General features: G+C 32.7%; 1 long non-coding RNA gene across 1 annotated transcript in view; it reads right to left on the bottom strand.

Moving 5' to 3' along the window:
- Positions 1 to 15,831, bottom strand: part of LOC121726090 — a 50,682-nt gene extending 34,851 nt beyond the window's left edge. Inside the window, exons 1-2 of the long non-coding RNA XR_006035482.1 lie at positions 15,696 to 15,831; positions 11,881 to 11,930 (exon numbers count right to left, since the gene is read on the bottom strand). This is a non-coding gene — a long non-coding RNA (uncharacterized LOC121726090). The remainder of the gene's footprint in view (positions 1 to 11,880; positions 11,931 to 15,695) is intronic.
- Positions 15,832 to 18,770: the final 2,939 nt, after the last annotated feature.

Raw genomic sequence — 18,770 nt, 5'->3', positions numbered from 1 at the left:
AGATAATGTATGGGGCTGCCGCTTGTGTCAAAATTTTGAATTAATTACATTCAAGTAATTAATGTTCCAATATGAGTGCGGTAGTTAAAGTACCAATTACATTAAAGACGATAAAACAGTAAGTCTAAACGCTGAAACACGACACACATTATCTTATTAGACTTCAAACCAGACTAATGCACGGCATAACCCCGTTGATACCCTGGCAGTAATTAACGGAGGTGAAGGAGCATCAGGACCATTTAAACAGAAATAGACTCCAATGATTTCAGCTTTGCGACTTCCATGTAGTACTCGTATCTAATCATTTAATTTGAATTATTTATAGTTTAAAATATCAAGTGCCTACCGTTGCCATTATTGATATCGAGCAAAAAAGGCCAAAAAAATGACGATTGTTGTATGGGAGCCCCCCTTAAATATTAATTTTATTCTGTTTTTAGTATTTTTTGCTATAGCGGCAACAGATATACACAATTTGTGAAAATTTCAGAAGTCTAGCTTTAGCGGTTCTTGAAATACAGCCTGGTGACAGACAGACGGACAGACAACGAAGTCTTACTAATAGGGTCTCGTTTTTGCCCTTTGGGTACGGAACCCTAAAAATGGAAAATTAACATAAGTTAATTTCTGTTTTTGAACTTCAATGAATACTTGATGTCAAAAAGAAAATAATAAATACTTTTTGAACCCTTTCTATTCCCACTGTATGGCTATCGGACGGTGCTGCTAATAAGAACGTGTTAATAGGAGCATCCTGTAACTTATATTCCTGTTTACGAATCCCTTAGAAATTCAATACTAATTAAACCCTTTGTCTGTTATACAATCAATTAGTACCAGCGTTTGAATTTAATTGTTCGTTACTTTTACTTCCTTTATTTAGAATTGTAATGACAATCGAAGGTTTTTTATTTCACTCTAGATGTATGTACAGCGGGGCTAAAATCGCTTAGAAGAATCATATAATGAATCATAATATGATTCATTTTGAATATTGGTTTTATTATTGATACCTTTAACTTGTCTGGAAAACAACCTTCTACGAAGGACTTGTTTATCAGCTCAGCTAAAATGGGGGCTATTATATATTTACACTCTTTAATTACCTTTGTAGATATTTCATCGTAACCAACTGTATTCGTGTTTTTTAGGGAATTAATAATATGTATTGTTTGTCATAGGTGCAAGGTTTTAAAAAGATGCTCATAGGATTGTCAGGAATATTACTTGTAAAATTAGAATTTGGAGCTATATTAATGTTTGTCGTTTTTATAAAATATTCATTAAATGTGTTTGCTATATCTGTAGGTGTCTTAATTTTTTTATTATTGTTTTTAATGTCTGTGATGAATTTGTTGTTGTTAGCTTTGCTTGAGCATTGTTTAACAATATCCCATGACGCTTTACATTTATTTTTTGCACTTGCGACATATTTACTATGTGCATTTATTTCTGCAAGTCTAAAACCCTTCGTAATTTATTATATTGCTTGTGTTTATTTTTCGTGGAAATATCTTTTTTTTATAATAATTATATTGTAATTTTCGTTTTGTTTTACAAGTAATTCTTAGGCCCTTGGTTATCCAGTGAGGTAATATGTGTTTATTTGTAACTTTAAAGCGGATTATAGGAAAGCAAAGTTTATATAGCATAGTGAATAGGTCATAAAAGTTATTAAACGCTTCGTTAAAAGTTTTTGAATTGTTTATATGTGTATCAAAATCAATGTTTGATAAATAGTTTTTGAATTTCGTTATGTTGTCCTTTTTATACTCTCTTATAGACATAGTAATATTTACGTAAGGTGAGGTTATTAGATGTTTTTTTAATGCAACATTAAAATTTAAATGTGATACTTACCCCACTACGCGACACTATGCGGCAGCAACGCGACGCGACATTTTAAGTTTCAAGGAACTGACGTTTGTAAACATCAGTTTTACGTTTTTTAAAAAAGGCAGTTCCTTCTACGGAACGTGAAGTCTCGTGTCGCGTAGTGTGGATTTGCCACATAAGGGTCAATTCAGACCGCAACGCGACGCGTAAATGCATTTCTAAATTTGTATTTAATTGACAGATTTCGTGAGCGTCAGACGTCTTACAAATCTGACAAATCCATACTAGAAATGTATCTACGCGTCGCCTTGCGGTCTGGATTGACTCTATAACACCAAAAATTATTCTTATATTTTTGTGAGAATAACATTTCGTAAGAAAGTTTTATCGTTTGACTAAAAACTGGATGGAATTAGCAAGGAAGCTGCATTAATGTTTAAAAAAATAGAATCAGTGTACTAACTATAAACTGTTGTAAAATACTTAAAATTCTAATAAGAAAAACACTACATTGCATAACAAACATTTTTCACAATAATATGTTACATAACTAATCATGTAAGTTACAAAACATAGCATGTAAATGTAAGCTGTAGTCTGGTCTAGTATGGACTGAAATTAATTAGTTTTAAACTATCCTAACCGTGGCGGTCCAATTTCTTAGTCAGTCTTAACTAATGATCTCACCGCATCTGAATCCATCGTTACTTGAGAATAAATTTATCTTACAGACTGACAGGCCTATCCTGTCAATTTCTTCATTTAAAGGCATTGCTTGTTGCAGACTTCAAGCCTTCATCAGGCTTTTCATCAGATAGGTACACTCACATTCTAATAAAATAATCCTACCTCCCGGACCAATAACCCTTATTATTTTAATTGAACGGCGAAAAAAATGGTAAAAACGCGTAACTTTCGCGTGCATGACGTTAATCTGCCACGTAAACTAAAAAGTTATTTTAACTAACCAAATATTAATATGACGGAATAAAAAAAAATGGTACTAAGTATACATATCAATAACAATAATCAAATCAAAATTAAGTAGGGGAGTCTTGTCCCATAAATGATGATGAAGCAAAGTTGTAGATTAAACCGGCACTAGTTATTATGTTTATACTTAGTGTTTAATTTTTCAAAAAAATCACTACAATTTTAATGAAAATGTTTGCAACCAAGTGGTTGCAAACATTTTCATTAAAATTGTAGTGGCATTTTAAGGCAAGTCCGGCATATCGTGAGTCTAAGTAGACTCACGATATGCCGGACTTACCTTAAAATGATATAAAATTAATTTTCTCTGGAATGCGAACCTTATTAAGTTATTACTGACACCTTAAGCACATATTTGAATGGCCGTTTTGCGGCTTTGCTAGAAACCGTTACCATGCATTTACTTCACAAGTTAGGGCTATACTGCTGCTAGGCGGACTTACCTCAAACTGTAAGGGAAGTCCGTCTACTCGCCGAGATTTTAAAAAATACCACGTAAGTAAAAAAATACGGCAACTAAGATTATCTTTAAATCATAATAGGTCTAATTAATATATAGCCTATAATTTCCGATGACACAAGTTACTTTAAAAGGCGAATCTCGTAACAATAAATTATGTTAAACTTTAATTTTAGAAAAGTATGCCGGACTTCGACACATTGACCTTACTAATAAAAAAATGTTGAGGTCAAATATCATTTTGTCAAGCCTCCTTTACGCCAAACGCACGATAAGGAACTTCATTCCTATATTTTTATCCTCTGATCAGCTGAGAGACCATTGGCTTCGTAGTATCTTTTCATTAACTACTCTTTAATTATGTAATGACTTTTCGTAGTTTTCCATATATTTTTTTATTTTTTTAAATTATTTTAAGTCGCTCAAACAACACGGTCATTAGCGACCACTTTAGGTTTACAATTTTTAATTAAATCATAATAATTAATTAACTTTAGAAATATTATATTATGTAATAAAATTTTGAATTTCTAAAGCTTCTGTACAAAAGCAGCAAAATCCAAAGTTTGTGATTTTTCTTAACCACTTTCCATGTGCAGTTTGTCATTTCTATAGCGTTAATAACTTCCATATTGTTAAACTATTTATCATGAATGTTGTAATGACCAGCTGATGCATCTATAAATTACGAACCCACCGTATTACTCAACTATCGGCAAGCTATAAAGCCTCGATTACACTTAGCTTGATATTATCCCATCAAATACATATTACTGTACATTGTATATTATGTATTATGTTTCGACAAAGTTCGTATGCAGCAAGTCATAGATCTTGTGCCCTTACAATATGATATAATATGTTTTAATAATCAAATTATATTATTATGAACAGACAAAATGTAAATTCAACTACTTTTTATGAGTGCATGCAAAAGTATATCATTAAAACAAACGAATTTTGTGCTTTCTGCGCGATCAAGATTTTTTTTATAAAATTCAGCTCAGATAAAATAGATCACGGGAGAGGCCAGTGACCAATTTTTATCGCGGCAAAATATTCGATTTCAGAGAGATTTTGCGCGTACAAATTTCACAGGAAACGTCAATCAATAAAGGAGATAGGAACAGAGGAGAGACAGGAACAACACGCAACTTTCGAAGATTTGGCATTCGGTGACGAAAATATTAATAAAGAGAAGTTGGTGCTCGTAGCGGAATATCGCGAAAGTTTTTTAATAAAATATATGCTGATGTCTGGTATTTGCGAGCTCAATATTGGACTTATTGTAAGTCAGTTATTGACAAGTCGTGATCCAAGTTTAACTAGGCTGAGCTGTCAAAAATGGATAGAATTCTCGACACAGAGCCAACCGAAATAAGTTAATTCTATAATTAAAAAAAAAAAAAACAAGTGCAAAACTAAACCTTTTTTTTTTTAATTCGCGTTCGGCGGGGCTAAAATGGTCACATTTAGCAATTCCTCTTAATCTATTCAGCAAATGAATTGTTAAAACTGTCAAACTGACAAATGTCAAATCAGTACGAATTACTAGACATGAATTGCAAGCAGAGTTGCAATTTGCGATTTAGAACAAAATGAATCGTATTATGATTCATATCATGATTCTCCAAAGCGACCATTTTAGCCCCGCCGTTTTCAATTATTACTCCCAACAAGTAGTGGGTGGAATTTCGAACAATTTCAAATCGCTATTGTTGCAAAATACAGTAACTAAATACTGACCAATGAAATTAGTTTATCAATATGTTAAAACTATAAGTAAAATAAAAGAGGAGAAGTTAGATAACAATAGTGTAAGCTCACCTTTACTCTTATGAAATTCATTACATAATACTATGATCAGCTTTTCCACTTGAAGTAAAGTTCAAACACTTACAACTTCTAAGCTCAATAACATTAAAACGAACTTCGAAAGCATTTTAAAGAACTTTTCCGTATTTCGAACTAAAATACTTTCGGCGCATTTTATAGGCGATAAAAAGTTTATTAATGTCAATGTAGGGCGTGCGCACACTATTAGCGGAATCGAGAGGTCGTTACAATTTTATTATTCAATATAGTGACATAGATCTTCGAAGACATTGTGGCACTTGGTTGACAGTGTTAAGCTTGGATGAAAAAAGTGCCTCTCAAAATGAGTGTCATTTTGAGAGGCACCTTTTTCATCCAACTTTCTTCTTCTTCTTCTTTTGGCGTAAGCCTCCCCATTTAGGGACACTTGCTTTCATAGTGACATGCAAAATGGTAGATGACATTGGAAGAAATGAGTAAGTAAAGAAGGGGGTGTGAGCTACTTTTTGAGTAACACATCTGACATCACAGATAAGTGAGAAAAAATTTGATTTCAGCTACGCGCAATGACATCTTTGGAAAAATTAAAGTCGGTCACAAAAACGGAAACTCACCCCCTAATAATTTAACTTATTACTATTTTTGAGAATATTCCAAAAATAGTATAATTATAAATTACTAGATGACGCCCGCAACTCCGTTGCACTAAAATAACACTCGTGCATTTTGCCGGGATAAAAAGTATTTCATATCCTTTCCCGTGACTCAAAGTATCTCTTATCTTATTTCCAAACCAAATGTCAGCGAAATCGGTTTAGCGGTTTGGTCATGAAGAGCGGGGCTAAATGGTCACATTTAGCAATTCCTCTCAATGCAGCAAATGAATTGTCAAAACTGTCAAACTGACGAATGTCGATTTAGTACGAATCTAGGACATGAATTGCAAGCAGCGTGACCATTTTTCGATTTCTAAAAAATGAATCATGTTATGATTCATAATATTATCATTCCCCAAAGCGACCATTTGTAGGTAACAGACAGACGGAGAGACAAATGTCTATGAATTGAATTAGACTACATGATAAATATTACATTTTTTCTAGCTGTCCCGGCAAACGTATCTTTGCCATATAAAGTATTTCGCCCGCATTATTTTATTGAAGTGACTAAATAAGTATGTCACCATGGCAACGTCCATCGCTATCCCGTCGCACAAACAATGGTCGCCGTCAGTCTCGAGTTGTTATAATTTACTATTATTTATTCAATATAAAAAACCGGCCAAGTGCGAGTTGGACTCGGCCATGAAGGGTTCCGCAGCAGCAGTAAGGTTTATTTCTATAAAATTAAATGGTTTTTGATTTATTATTATATTTCAGTTGATTCAATGAAAGTTAAATAAAGGTTTACCATTTATGACGTATAAAAAACCACTTGCTAGATCTCATTCAAACCAACCAATTCGTTGGTAGTTTTTATAGTAATGTACATCATATATATTTTTTTAGAATTATCATGCCCCTACTTTAGAAGTTAGAGGGGGGACACACATAAATTTTTTTTTGTTTCAGTTGTATTTATGGGGACCCCTAAAATTTTTAATAATTTTTCAATTTTTGTATCAAAATCTTAATGCGGTTCACAGAGTACTTACTAAGTTTCAATAGTATAGCTCTTATACTTATAGTTTCGGAGAAGTGGCTGTGACATACGGACGGACAGACAGACAGACAGACAGACATGACGAATCTGTAAGGTTAAATAATTATACACTTTCCTTGCACTTATTCCACTTTATTTTAATATATTTATTACAAAATTGTTAAATACACGACCGGTTTCGAAAAAATCATCATCAGGTGTGCTGCAGTACATTGCGTTTACGTGCTGCAGTACAACAATTTTGTAATAAATATATTAAAATAAAGTGGAATAAGTGCAAGGAAAGTGTATAATTATTTAATTGAAGATGAATTTCCACCAAGAAGTGACAGTACATTCAATATCGAATCTATAAGGGTTCCGTTTTTTGCCATTTGGCTACGGAACCCTAAAAAGTACCCAATAGCCAATTCTCAGACCCACTCATATAAAATTTGGTTAAAATCAGTAAAGCCTTTTCGGAGGAGTACGCGGCCTAACATTGTGACACGAGAATTTTATAATATATTAGATAAACTCAACTTAAGCTAATATGTACTTTGAATTTAATTCACGAACCCCGACTCGCAAAGTCTGCTCGCAGTCGAACACCAAAGGGTTAAAAATAGATTACTGACTTCTGATAAACGTTTACGTAATTGCATTCTGTAAACAGCCGGTAAACTTAATTAAATGTCAACCTTATTATCGTGCAATATGAATTAAATTGCCTTGTCATAATTGGTAAAACGATACAGCAGTTTCATCGTCATATTGTAATGGAAGTATTCCCATTGTTGTTTGATCTGTATCGTTCAGCTGTTAATCCAACATTAATAGAGCTTCATTCAGGTGCAGATCCAGTTCGATTCTAATCAAACAGCAAAGTATTAAAGTTATTGTTGTTTTTCATAATAATTATTACTTGTATTTGCGTCAAAGAACAGCGGGGCTAAAAATCATAATAGTGCTTTGGAGAATCATTTTATGAATCATAATATGATTCATTTTATTATTTCAGTCTAGTAATTCGTACTAATTTGACATTCGTCAGTTTGACAGTTTTGACAATTCATTTGCTGAATTGATTGAGAGGAATTACTAAATGTGACCATTTTAGCCACGCTGATTATTGGAGTTCCGATCAAACAGTACGCGTTTGTTTTTTTATTAGGGTTTTTTCGTTTATAATATCAAAACTACATCAATAATTTGTATTAGTATTGAATAAAAATAACAGAATCAGAAAACACTTTACAAGATTTGGTAAAAGAGACTGGCTGTGACTGACTCTGTCTGTAACAAGATTTTTTCAAAATTCTTTGCATGATGCAAGGCGGATATTTTGATAAAAATAGCAAAATATACGAGGGTATACGTAATGAAAGCCCATTAAAATTGTGTAGTTTCTCGGAAAGAAAACATTTTTAAAGTACACATAAGTGTTCCAATTTCAGATTCACAAAATTGTAGGGTCGGTATTTCTGGTACAATATCTAAACTTGGCAAACGCGATCTCGACCTAGATTTAAAACTACGAATCGCCGAGGAAATAAATAAAATAGAAACAGATAGGACTTCCGTTCAGTTAATCATACTAATTGATATGGACTGGGCTTCTACGATTTATAGCGGATAGATTGTTGCTGCATCTAATACCTTAAGATTAAGAAAATGCATTGATACCTAAATAACAGTAAAATAAATGCTATTTGTTACGTGTACTAAATTTTACATACAATAAAAACGAATGGAAGCCTTTGCCCAGCACTGGGACAGCATAGGCCCATCAATAATAGTAATATCATTAATGTATTACAATTCACCTAAAAAAACATAACATAGAATAAAAGATATCGGGCTTTTCAAGCAAGCTAGTATTCTTGATAATTGGTAGCAAATATACTTGGAATTATACAACAGAAAATATAATATGACATGAAAAAATTAAGAAAAATTAACAATGAGAGAATCACTTGACATACACTAACTCCTAGATGGGCTAAAAACGGCGAGAAGCATCGTCAGAATAGAATATAAGTCGTTCTAGCAAAAAGAATGTATGGAATCTGGAAATTTCATGAAACTATCACGGTTCTGTGGACTTTTTCGGCAAGAGCCTGGAGTAATTCTTTGATGTACAATATAAACGACGTAAGGCATGCAACGTCTAAAATGTAGGTATGAGAGTATTAAATAGAATAATATTATATAACTGCAATGTTTACACGCTAGAGAGCAGCACCAGCATAGACAGTAAACAAAAAGTTTTGTTGATGTTTGACTACGCTTCTGTAAATATTCTGATATGACGTGCGCTATACTGGTAGCGCCCTCTGCTCTTTCGCGTTATGTCCCTTTTCACTCAGACTCAGAGCTACTTCAAGTGCGATAAGTTGAATGTAAAATCAAATCTGAAATCGAACCCACATCTTTAAAGGTCACCTGCTGTCAAATTGAGTCCCTTTTAAGAGCTTCTTGATGGGGCCGAGCGGTATTCTAATCTCCTACGGAACCTGTATATGGAATTACTATAAGTCGTGCAGATCTTTCACTTAGTATAAGCAGTACACGTTTTGAATACTATTAACGATACTCTTTAGGAAAAGATCTGATTGCATGAGATCTATTTCTGACTTTGCATTTTCCAATCTCTGAATATGGGACCAATAATTGGTACGTTTGATTTTCTTGGACGTGAGTAGTTTTTGAATCGAATGGGTCATTAGATGCGAGTCCACATTTGTGCAATGAAGTCATGTTATGCTCGTTAGATTTTTATAGAAAAGTTTTCATATTTTATTTCTATATTTTGTCTCACTTAACTCTTATCTTTGCTACTTTCACAAAGAACTCTACGGACAAGGAACACATAAACATCGTAAATTATTATCACTGTTATGTTTTAATCCTGTTCACATTTTTTGTTGTTGTTGTTAAGAGGATACACCAGGGGCTAGAGAAATAAAACAAAAGTACGTGTAATATCTATAGCTGTCTCCGTTACCTCAAGCTTATACCGCAGAACGCGATAGAGACCACTGCAGAAAATCCAGAAAATCAACGATTCGTTGTCCCCTGATTCCTTCTCCAAAACTTAACCGATTTAAGTACTTTTTTCATTAAAGATTAAAGAAAGGCTTGAGCTGCTATGTTTTATTTTTTTTGTATAATCTAGCCAAATCTGTTTTCTGGATGTTTGAACACAGCGGAAAATCTGGCCATTTTTTTGGGTTTTTTAACGTTCATATCTTATTTAATAATTAAATTATGAAAAAAAAGAAAACATAGGGACATTGTATTAGTGGCCGTAGATATTCAGGAAAAAAATTATAACTCTACTAGCATTATCCAGGGAGGAAACAGGGGACAACGTTTGTATGAAAAAAAGGGCGGTGTGGACTCCTCTTAAGCTCATAAATCATATAACAGCTATTAACCAATCAATATACAAAAAATCTGATTGTTAGGGTTCCCTTTTTGGGGTTCAGTAGTCAACCAAGTTTTTTTGATTACGGAACCCTATAACGGAACCTTAACGAGCTGATTAGTCATTTAATTTAAGACTGCCATTGTCCTACAAATAAAACAGTCCATATATTTTTAGGACCATCAATTCAAAGTATGAAATCCTTTCTATCTCTGTTAGCTACCACTTTCAAGATTTTTCGTAAATAAAAATGTTGTTTGTCTTATCAAAATGAAGCTACACACAAAAAATAATTAGCTTGATAGTAATAAAAAAATTGTTCTAGGGCTCCCGTACTATGACGTAAAGTAAATAAAAATTAATTTTAAATATTGTTTCCTTAGCAGTTTTATTATCATTGATGTTCAATGATATAAAACTGCTAAGGAAAATTAATTAAAAATAACTTCATTTTAATTTTTACGTAACTTAATAGTATTATTATTATTTTACTTTTATCATTCGTTATTATATTATACTATTGAAAAAAGCTATTAAAAACTTTTAATGACCGGGAAAAATATATTTATAATTTACTTTTTTCAACACAATTAAAATATATTTTATTACCTATTAACACTGGATTTTTGCGTGTGAGTATTTTAATTAATAGTAAGTAATTTAAATAATATGCAAAGTCGTGGAATTTCATTAAAATTTAATATTTTAGGGTTTTAATGAGGTAAGTTACTTAATTTATAATATTATTATTTATTACTATACTTAGTACTTATGCAATATTCAACATCAATTTTTTTAAACAAAATGATTGTTATTATTTAATATTATAGCAATAATGCAATATTCAACATATTTTTTTAAATAAAATAATTTAATTATTACCGCAATGTTTTGGGCCAGTATTTCAGGAAGTAATTGTAAAGTCCTATATGCATTACCTACTTCTTAAGAGGAGACACTAAGGCCGTTTTTCCATAACGTTGTCCCCTGTTTCTTCCCTGTATAATGCAAGTAGAGTTATATTTTTCCTGAATATCTATGGCCACTATTAAAAACATAGGAACACAGCTCAAGCCTTGCTTTAATTTTAAATGAAAAAAAAATACCAAAATCGGTTATGGTTTTGGAGAAGAAATCAGGGGACAACGAATCGTTGATTTTCTGTTTTTTATTGGAATTTTTGTCGTGTTGTCTCTATCGCGCTCTGCGGGGGGAAGCTTTAGGTTAGGGAGACAGCAATAATTTTACAAATACATACTTATTTTTCATTACTCTAGCCCTTGGTGTATGATCTTTGTTACTTGTAACGTGTTACGTCATACGTGCTATCCTTTGATTATAGTAGCTTAGAATCAAAGGTGTTAGTATCGACGAAGTTAGCGCTCGATCAGTAGCTCTACCATGAGTTTAAAGCTATAGTATTTATCGATATTCTTCGTTACTAGCGGAACTAAAATCGCCATAATATTTACGTAATCGGTATCGAGTATCGCTAAATACTATTATAGCTTTAAACTCATGGTAGAGCCACAGAATAGATAATAGTACAAGTAGAGCTAGCATGAGTTGAACTTGACAGCGCCGTTAATACGCACTCATGTACACATGCGTGTATATACGTAGTTCAACCACGTCTGCGTTTATTTTATTTGCCTCAATTACTGTGTTCGGTATTACATAGAATAATTTGATGGGTACTTACGTTGTGTTTTTCTTCAACTGTTCAATGTCCTTAAATTGTATTGTTTGTATCTGCAAGAAGAGATTCTAGTTAGACAAAACGCATTTGTTTATTTCAGACAAAATAGGGAATATTAGCTACGCAAAGGTCGGAGCAGAGGGCGTATAAGTACAGTAAATTATCCAACCAAAATCCGACATGTTGCACACGTCATATCAGAATATAGACATAAACGTTTTGAATCGAACAAAACTTTTTTTTACTGTGTATGCTGGAGCCTCTAGTGCTAAAACATAATTATTATTTAAGAGGGCGACTAACCCCAAAAATCAAACATCGTCCTTCTCTCTTCATACTCACGCCCTTCTTTCATATGCCAGGTGAAAAAGAACGACGCGGATTCATCGCCAAATTAGTTTTTTCTCAATAACTAGATAAATATACAACATTTTAAAAATCCGCTAAGTCGATCTCTCAATGATAGAATTTTATACAATGTGTTAAAATATTAACTTAGTTCAATGCACGGTTATGGCAATAAATGAAAAATTCATGAAAATTAGTTGCATCTTTGTGATTTTTTTTCTATCGAGAAAATTTTAAGATATCGTGTTTTTGCTCAGATCGAATTCTCGGAAATATAAAGTATAAAAATGAATTATAAAAACGACACTTTAGGGTTAGTCGCCCCCTTAAATTGTGACTCTTCTAGCCATAATATTATCATCATTCATCAGTCATCTTCGTCTCCTAATGTCATTTTGCTACGCTTCTACATTTAGGACCTAAAATAATATGATATAGTAGATGACGCCCGCCCGTTGCGCCAAAATTCGTTTATTGCACGGGAACCGTACATTTTTCCAGGTATCCTATGTCCTGTCTCGTGACACAAGATGAAGCGGTTTAAGCGTGAAGAGGTTACAGACAGACGGACACTTTTTCGCATTCATAATATTACTATGGAACTTGATCCTTGTAAATTATAGGTCTGGTAAAAACACCTTGAATGTTATGAAATGAAGCGAACTGTACTGCTGTCACCTGCGGGTCTAAAATGGTCGCTGTGGAGAATCATATTATGAATCATAATTATGATTATTTTTTTAAAAATCACAAAATTGACACTCTGCTTGCAATTCATAATATTATGTCTATAGGTCTACTAGGATTGGCAAATTTGGATGGCAGATTTTCAAAAAATATCCTTGGTAATTGGATATTTTTTTATATTTGCATGTCTTACACACAAATCAGCCACTATATTTTAAAGGAAAATAAAAAATCGAAATGTTTTATTCTAATTACATACTTACCCCGATATTGCTAGAGTCAATTTCTTATCTCACTTTTTGCCATCAGCGGGGCTAAAGTGGTCGCTTTGGAGAATCATATTATTATGAATCATATATGATTAATTTTTTAAAATCGTTTTAATTCGTACTAATTTGACATTTGTCAGTTTGACAGTTTTTACAATTCATTTGCTGAATTGATTAATAGGAATTGCTAAATGTGACCATTTTAGCCCTGCAGATCCTGGTACACCTATAGTAAATTGCACAATTCGTATTAATTTGACATCCGTCAATATGACAGTTTTGACAATTCATTTTCTGAATTGATTTGAGAGGATATTCAAAATGTGACCATTTTAGTCCCAATTTCACCAACGTCTGTTAGTGCTAACAATTTGTTAAAATGTCAAGTCTTCTCTTTCATTCATAAGAAAAACGAAAGAGGTAACGTGATACTAATTCGAGCGTTAACTTTAACAGTCGTTGGTGAAATTGGGGCAGGTCCGCAGATCCACGCTTCTCATTTTATCACTTTATTCACTTTTAAATATCATCCAATGGAATACAAAACACCGGCAATATTAAATTATTACCGCACCATTAATTATTGCTCAATTGATTTTTGTTTTATTGTATAAAGTAAATTGATTAAAATAGTAGCCGTGGCCGGATACTCCATTGTATTGTACCGGTTATTGGTTTTGGGCAATAACCCATTGTTTAATTAACCTTTGTTATATTTTTAATTACGCCAATAGACTAAATTGGTGTATTTTCTATTGACGTCTATTTTTGTTTAGTTTTGTTTCGTAATATAGTGTACCAAATGATTATAGGTCCAGCTTATAGGTATATTATCGGAATTTTAATGCAAGTGAAATTTCAGCTCGAAACAGAATTGGTATTTTTATTAAAAATTGTAAATGAAAATGGGTTTTCCCTTCACTTTTAACTTTAAGTACTTACTTTTCTGCCTACCTAGCATACGCCAACGAGATATCTCACTCTCGAGATAATTAAATTTTGACATAATGTCTCATAATGTCAAAATCTCGACATTATCTCGACTAAACTCTATAGAAATGTGTTATTTCGATGATAGATCTACGCGAGAAAAATTGTTGTCATGCTAGGGTGAATAGAGATGAAGAGACAAACCATCAAACATCGAGAAAAAGTCGTTACAAATTACAATTGATTGATTCTAAATTCAAATACTTATTATAAAAAGTAATAAAATAATTTTTAACAGAGTTTTCAAAGTAAGTTAATAATAATTAAATAATTATGATTATTGATTAATAACAAACATCTTGTCAATCATCAATTACAAGAACATAATAATTATAATGTTTTATTGAAAAAAAAAATTATAATAGGTAAGTAATGTAGCTTTCTTTTCAGTCGGTAAAAGAAGAAAACAATAGAGAATTTGGAAATGGGTCAAACGACTCTACTTATCTTTGTAATAAAACGAATAGATACGTTTTTTGTCAGTTGTTTATTTTCTTATAATTTGTAACACACAAACAAGACGTGTGCTCATTTCTCACACATTAACCTTGTCTGAGATGATAATTTTTTATTGTCAGGTTTTAAGCTTCCTCAATACTAAAATATCCACAATTGTAATGCATTGTGAACGGAAAACCATTAAGCTATCTAAGCTAAAACATAGCTAAGCTTCTAAAAGCTTACATATTTTTAAAACATTAGAAAATATCGTACCAGCCTGTAAAGAGTGTAGTTTCTAATAATAAAATTCCTAAACATCTTGTACAAGTTTTAGAATTTTCAAAATATTTATAAGTAAGTATACTAGATGATGAAAGTAATATTGTCTTTTCCGGGGGCTCAAAGTATCTCCTTACCAAATTCGGTTACCGCAGCAAAATCGGTTCAGCGGCTTTGTCGAGCAGCGTAAAGGACAGGCAGGCAGATAGACAAACTTTTACTTTTTAATATTAGTATGGATTTTGGTGAAATTCAGGTGGGTCCATCCACACACCGACGCGGGTCAATATAACCAATGGCTTTCTACGAAGGGTGGGTAGGGTAAAATTTGGGAAAGTTTAAGGGGATGTTTTGAGATTGCCCCTGGCGACACTTGGTTTAAATCTGACCCAACAGCAATTGGCACTTACAAGTTTCTCACTTTGTGGTGACTTTGGTTCTTTTTACTTTTTTCTTCGTGTCTTAAGTAAATTTCAGTTTGGCATAATTTCCAATAAGCAATTTTTCCCGCTTACTCGTGTTAGCTCGTATAACTAAAAATGGACTAAGTAAGTAATCATTATTATTTGAACTATTATTGGTTTCGTCATTTTGTATTATTATGAGTTCATAATCTAACCACCAAAAAACAACTTTTAAATGCAACTTTCAACAATATTTAATATTTTAATTTACATTTCACGTGAGCATTTATGTTAGAAATAGCTACAAACATAATTTATTCGCATTTCATTGCAAAGCATCGTTGCGGGCATTATCTAAGGACTCTACTTTAAGTGGCCATTGTTACATTTCAGCTGTTACCTTTATATCATCCGGGCATCCTCACACAAACGTCATTTCACATCACAAGTCAGATCTCCACTAGGAACTAACATCAGTACAACAATCACGATGTTTGAGCGCGGGAGCGAGGGCCGAGAAGCGCACCCTCCCAGCACACCGTCGGAAAACGACTGGCTGAAAATTGTTTGGCTCCCTTCGGCGATGCACCCGAGCTTCGACGGAAATAGCCGAACGGGATATACGTGGTGCAGGTTGAATTTCTAGATGTTCGAAGTAATCCAAAGATTTTTTGTAATTCCAGACGAGATGATCTAATTTATCAATGAGGTAATCTTTCGTCGAAGATTCCTTGCTCTACATAATTATGAAAATAAATCTGATCTGATTTGAATTGGAAATACATAATATTATTACTTATCAGTTATTACTAATCAATTAATATCGATTGGCCTGGACCTATTTTAAAATTTTAAATCTTTAGACTCCAAATTGTGTTAGGATTTTCATTATGTTATGTTATAGGGCGGATTCGACCAAACTGGAGTAAATTTTACTCGAGGTTAACTGTCTCCTAATCTAAGAGTAAGCTGGTTTTGCGTTTTCCCAACTTCTAATCCAATAATGAGGCAATTACACGGGAGTAAATATTTACACGGGCTATTTTGGTGGAGTAAATATTAAACTGAGAATAATTGCACAACAGGGTTCAACTGTCACGGTCGCTGTCATTGTGAACTATAATTGGGTTTTTGAATTTTTTTTTTTTGTGATAAATGGAAAGATCATATATAAGTTTTATAACAAAACTATTTTTTTTTTGCAATAATTAAAAAGTTATTTCAAAATAAAAATTAAATTTTAAATTCAGTACCGAAGATCCGCCGACAGCTCCCGAATAAACCCGAGCGCGTGTGACGTCACAATGTTAGTTTTTGCTCATTGTAGCATACAGAGATATAATAATTAGTACAGTGTTTTGAGTTTTTATCTAGTAAATTCTGTTGGCATTGTTAAATAATAATCAAAAATGTCAAAACTCAAAAGTTATCGCTCTTGTTTTGTACTATTATGTACAAATACTACAAAAACAACTCCTGAAAAAATGTTCAGAGGTTTTTTTCGTCAGTTTTTCAGCTTCAATATATTTTATTACGGTTCCAATGCCTGATAATCGAGACTTTTTCCAGTAACAAGCAACTTCAGTTGGTGTCGGATCTTCACTTCTACGATGGGTCCACATGAGTAATGCCAATGCATGTGACAGAAATAGGACGACTCTATGTAATAATTACTTGCTCAAAGGTTAGAAATATTAAAATTAACTGATAATTAACATTAAAGATTATGGTCATCAGAAGTGAGGGTAGTTAAATAAAAAAAATATATAGACGATAGAGTTTATTGTCGGTCCAAGGCCCTACCACTGGTTCAGTGACCTTCCCACCGAGAAGAACCAGCAAGAAACTCGGTGGGTCTAAATATTCTTTTCAACAGTATAAATTACAATACAAAACACAGTACACACAACAATCAAGTCACTAACAATAATAGCAAAGGCATAACCAATAATCAAATAACATTTAAGTAATATTATCCACCTAATAAACACAGAGCAACACAAATACAATAAAATATGGCGGATAATAATTACAATAGAAAAGTACTTAACTCACTGTTCAGCCGTCTCCAGCTCACCAGGGAAAGAGTGACCCAATTACGACTTTCTATGGCTTATATATCCCGGGTTTGGCTTTGACCAGGGGATATTTCCATCTATTGGCTAAACCCATTGACCAATCAAAACAAGTCAATATTATGTCTTGTATGATATTTTAATTATTAAATATTATTTGAATTTGACCGGAAATATTCCCTTTATCCAATCAGCCAACCATAACATTTCTATTGGATAATACAATGTCTGAGCCCTCAAAACGTTTTATTTCTCATTTAAGTATTTATGTTCGAAATATCCTAGATATTTCGAACAATACATTTATAACATATCTTAATTGAAACAATATTATAAATAACAACTTCTAACTGAAATAAACATTAAGTGTCGATAATTAGATAAATAAGTATCTAAATGAACCAAAACTTCCTTATCATGTTTCACAGATAATAATCATTTTTATCTACTTCGAGGTGCATATTTCACAGATAACAAATACTTTCATCTTCTTCGAGGTACAGCTAAATAACCTAGTTATTTGCCACATTTTTGATAACCTTACTTTTCAAAATTATTGTAATTTCTTTAATCATTTGTTTAATTGTTACTATTATAATCTCAATTCTATATTGTTATTTCATTTTCTAACACGGCCATACTGATAATGCTTCGCCTAGAAGCTACAAAAAAAATTTTTGCCAAAACAATCTCCAGTCATAGATAACATAAAATCGCTTTGTTTTCCATTCTATTTATTTATCCGGCCATTCTGATAAAGCTTCGCCTCGAAGCGTTTACTTTTTACTTTAATTATTACTTCAAACCTTTATTTAAGCAATCCCATACCGTGGCAGCGCCACACTGTCCAACTCCCAAACAACCGATAGCCTCGCTATCAACCGGTAACACGTCACTTAAGATAAACTGGGAAAGCTTAAGTACTTATAACAAAGGGATGGGTTGTTCGCCATTATGTATTCCCAATGCCAACTAAATAAGTTTAAGCATTAAACAATCCCATACCGTGGCCGCGCCACGTCACCATCTCAAACAACAGATAGGCTCGCTATCAACCGGTAACATGTAACCTAGGACAAACTGGGAAAGCTTAAATACATACTTATAACAAAGGGATGGGTTGTTCGCCATTATGTATTCCCAATGTCAATTCCATTTTCATCAGGCCTTATCTATGTTATCTATGACATAATATGCCACTTAAAAAACAAACTGAGATTATAACAATATCACACAATATAAAACAGTACTCCACAATATTCAAAATCATTTCAGAATTCGCTAGTACATATTACGATAAACATAATTATTCATAATTATTTCATTTCCAATAATTATTACAGTGCAAAAATAGTTTCATATTCAATAGCTAGGTGTTAAATTATTTATAGATTATTAAT

This window comes from Aricia agestis, chromosome 4 (assembly GCF_905147365.1).
Source record: "Aricia agestis chromosome 4, ilAriAges1.1, whole genome shotgun sequence".
In the NCBI taxonomy this organism is placed as follows: Eukaryota; Metazoa; Arthropoda; class Insecta; order Lepidoptera; family Lycaenidae; genus Aricia; species Aricia agestis.
This window is presented reverse-complemented; position numbering and strand designations above follow the sequence as displayed.